The 4,226-nt window shown below is 41.1% G+C and overlaps 1 pseudogene; it reads left to right on the top strand.

The window, feature by feature from the left end:
* Positions 1 to 2,619: 2,619 nt before the first annotated feature.
* Positions 2,620 to 3,820, top strand: LOC118847362 (annotated as a pseudogene).
* Positions 3,821 to 4,226: the final 406 nt, after the last annotated feature.

The following is a 4,226-nucleotide window of genomic DNA, read 5'->3' as shown; positions in this document are numbered from 1 at the left end:
AAGAACTGGTCTAATAGTAGTTCATATGAAAAAAATTTAAATATTTTAGTTGATTGCAGACTCACTAAATATCAACATTGTTACATGGTTGCAAAAAAAAATCTAGAGTGATCTTTGGCTATGGTGTTCAGGGATGATAATTGTCCAATTTTATTCTTCATTGATTAAACTGTTTCTCTAATAATGTCTAGGTACCACAGTTTAAAAGGATAACTGCCCATGAGAAGATGGGAATGTTGAACTAGGTGGAAGACTGAAAGAAAAGATGAGGCTTCTGCAGAGGACTGAAAAAGAGACAGACTCTGCCATGACCAACTGGAGAGACTGGAGGCAGAACTGTGATGCAGCACATTCTGCTCACCTGTTTCATGAGCAGAGGGGCTGCCATCTATTGTGATTTTGGAATAATTCCCTAATAGTTAGTAATCTCCTATCCCCTTTTACTCTCTCTATCCCATGTCACTAAATCTCTGACTGCCTAATCTGATAGCACTCTCTTCTGTCATTCTTTCTGTCCACTCTCTCACTCTCATCCACCTCAACCATGCCCACCTCCAGTGTCCCTCTCCAGATCTTCTTGCCCCTTCTAACTGTGCTAAGAGGTGGAATTCTTCCCCTCCCCCAAATTGGAGCTACAGAAATATATAGAAATTTCTTTCAGTTGATTCCACTGAAAGATAGATAAGCTGTGAAAGGGAAGTTGGGTAGGGATTATCTTCGATTTAAAAGATACTTATTTTGAAATTGTGGGAAAATTATTGACCAAACGTTCAAAATATATTTCATTCAAATAAAGTTTTAAAAATTTCAATGCAGAAGAAAATTGGTTCCATTATGAATTCATTTAGCAAGTGATTCTCTTCCCTCGTCAAAGCCCACAATATTTTGATTTACTTCTCTTATGTACTTATTCTACTCTAATTGCCAGATCTGATTACCTTTCTTCAATCTTTATCTTTCTTGACTTCTTTGCAATACTTGACACTGTTGATTACACGCTCTTCCTGAATATTTTTGCTACTTCTGGTTTCTGTGGCACTGCTTTCTTCGCTGACTTCTTCACAGTCTCTTTTGCTGGATCATCATCCTTATGCATGGCCCAAGGCTCCATCCTGAGCTTTCTTCTTTATCCCCTCTTGGTAGTCTCAACAGCTCCTATGACGTTCTCAACACAGATGATTCCCAGACTTACATATCCAGCACTGTTCTCTCTTCTGAATTCCAGTCCCTCATCATCAAATGCATGTTGAACCTTTCATACTAGATATCCTAAAGGCATCTCAAGCTCTCTATATCCAAAACAATTTGTTGTCTTTAACCTCCAAATCCAGCTGTCTTCGAAATATCCTTGTTTCTGTCAAAGGCATCACTGTCCTTCCAGTCCTTACCAGCCTCGATGTCATCTTAAACTTGTTACTCTCCCTCATGCTATAAATCCAATTGACAAATATTATCATTTTTGGACTGGAGAGGCCATCTAATTCCACTAATACACAAAAGGAATACTCATTATAATATATTTGCTTTACTAGTTTTTCTTTACTCTGTTTGAAGACCTCTAAGGAGAGTAAACCCCCTATCTCTTGAGACAGCCCATTCCACTTTTGGTTATCTGAAATTGTTAGGAAGTTTCCTATGACAAGAAACCTAAATTTGTTTCTTTGCAACTTCTTCCTACTGCTCCTAGTTTACTCTGAGGCCAAACAGAGCAAGTCTAATTCCTCTTCCACATAATAGTCTTTCAAATACTTGAAAACAACTCTTGTATCCCCTCTGTCTTTTCTTCTCTAGAATAAACTTGCCTAATATCTTCAGCCAATTCTCATTTTACATGGCTTCAAAGTCTTTCATCTATATTTGACATTTAAAGTCTTCCTCAATTTGACCCCAACTGACCTCTCCAGCCATCAAACCTGCCTTCTTAGTATTCTTGCATGACACTCACCTATCTCTATATCCTTGCAAAGGCATCCTAATCCCTGGAATATATTATTGTCTCACTTCTCATCATTTAGACATCCTCATTTCTTCAAGACTTAGCTTGGTAAAATTTTTTACAAGAAGCATTTCCTATCCTTCAAATAACTATATGTATGTATGTGTATGTATAGCTGTATATACATAAAGATGTACAAATACACATATACGCACATACACACAGAGGTGAATACATACAGGGTGTCTAAAAAGTCTCAGTGCACTTTTTAAGCTAGCACAGTGTCCAGAACATAGTAGGAGATGCTGGTTGACTGATTTTTATATCATATTACACTTATTTTTTGTACCTATGATTACTTGGACTAGGTGAAAGTTTTGAGGCCATGGACCCTGGTAAATTCAGATTTCCCAGTTTTGTAATCATGTTACCAGTGAGACTATGTTTCAAAAGAAGCTCAAATTACTTGATTTTAACAAGAGTTCTAAAGAATATGACTAAGTCATAACAAGATCATTTTAGAAAAAGGACACAATTTTCTATATGCTTTTAGGTGGATAGAATGACATAGGAATATACCATCAATAGCTGGTCTTTTAGAAGATCCCGATTGGCAGAAGTTCGGTTCTCGACCATAAGTGGTCTGCTTTCTGCCGGAAACTACCAGCACAGCCAAGGAAAACATGCCTTGCCAATACCCAGCATTGACACCGGAGCAAAAGAAAGGACTGTCTGATACAGCTCACCAAATTGTTGCTTCGGGCAAGGGAATCTTGGCAGCAGATGAATCCACTGATAGCATTGCAAAGAGGCTGCCGTCCATTGGAACTGAGAACACAGAGGAAAATCGATGCCTCTATAGGCAGTTGCTTCTGACAGCAGACGATCGAGTGCACTCCTGTATTGGAGATGTTATCCTTTTCCATGAGATGCTCTAACAGAAAGCTGATGATGGACATCCCTTCCTCAAAGTCATAAAGGCAAAGGGTGGCATTGTGGGCATCAAGGTGGACAAAGGTATAGTGCCTCTGGCAGGGACCAATGGCGAGACTACCACCCAAGTTCTGGATGGGCTGAGTGAGCGCTGTGCCTGGTATAAGAAGGATGGAGCTGACTTTGCCGAGTGGGATTGTATACTGAGTATTGGGGATAATATACCTTCTCCACTTGCCATCATGGAGAATGCCAATGTGCCAGCCCGATATGCCAGCATTTGCCAGCAGAATGGCATCGTCAACATCGTGAAGTCAGAAATCCTCCCTGATGGAGAACATGATCTGAAGTGTTGTCAGTATGTCACTGAGAAGGTCCTGGCTGCTGTCTACAAAGCTCTGAGTGACCACCATGTAGGGACCTTGATGAAGCCTAACATGGTCACTCCCGGCCATGCCTGTACCCAGAAGTATTCACATGAGGAGATCGCAATGGCAAATGTAACTGCCCTTCGCCAGACTGTGCCTCCTGCAGTCACTGCAAATTTCTGGGGGTCAGAGTGAAGAAGATGCCTCCATCGATCTGAATGCTGTCAACACCTGCCCCTTGCACAAGCCATGGGCCCTGACCTTTTCTTACGGCCGAGCCCTGCAGTCCTGGGGTGGAAAGAAGGAAAATGTCCAGGCTGCCCAAGAGGACTATATTAAGTGGGCCATGGCTAACAGCCAAGCTGCTCAAGGCAAGTATACTCCAAGTAGAAAGTCAGGAGCTGCAGCCAGCAAGTCTTTGTCTCTAACCATACCTACTAAGTCAAGGTCTTCCACCTGGGTATGCCCTAACACTCTAGGCCATCCCTCACAGTCCAGAAAGAGGCTGAGATCCCAGAGCTTTGTGCTGACCTCTCCCATCACTCCTAACTTGTGTGGTATTGTTGCTCTCTGGGGAATCTAGTGACCACTCCTCAGTCCACTTTTTCCAATAAACAACTATTTAACAAAATAAAAAAAGAAGATCCTGATTGGCCCTACTGTAGACATCCTCTCCTTATTTCTCATCAGAGATGCCTCACAAAGGACAGTGAGCTAGCTCCATTTACTGCAAAACTTTCCAACCAGCAGCGTTTGTTAAGCACCTACTACGTTATGGGTACTATACTTGAATTTGGAGATAAAAGAAATGAAACAAGCCTTACTCACAAGTAGCTTACAATCTAGAAGGCAGACCACAAGTTCATATGCAAACATATGCAGACTAAATATCGAGAGAACAAATACAAATAAATAGTAAAATGGTAGTTTTGGAAGGAAGGCACTAGCATTTGGGGAGAAAAGAGAACAGGAAAGGCATCGTGTGCTTG

Source organism: Trichosurus vulpecula, chromosome 4 (genome assembly GCF_011100635.1).
Source record: "Trichosurus vulpecula isolate mTriVul1 chromosome 4, mTriVul1.pri, whole genome shotgun sequence".
NCBI lineage: Eukaryota > Metazoa > Chordata > Mammalia > Diprotodontia > Phalangeridae > Trichosurus > Trichosurus vulpecula.
Note: the sequence above shows the minus strand (reverse complement) of the source record. Positions and strands in the feature narration are given on the sequence as shown.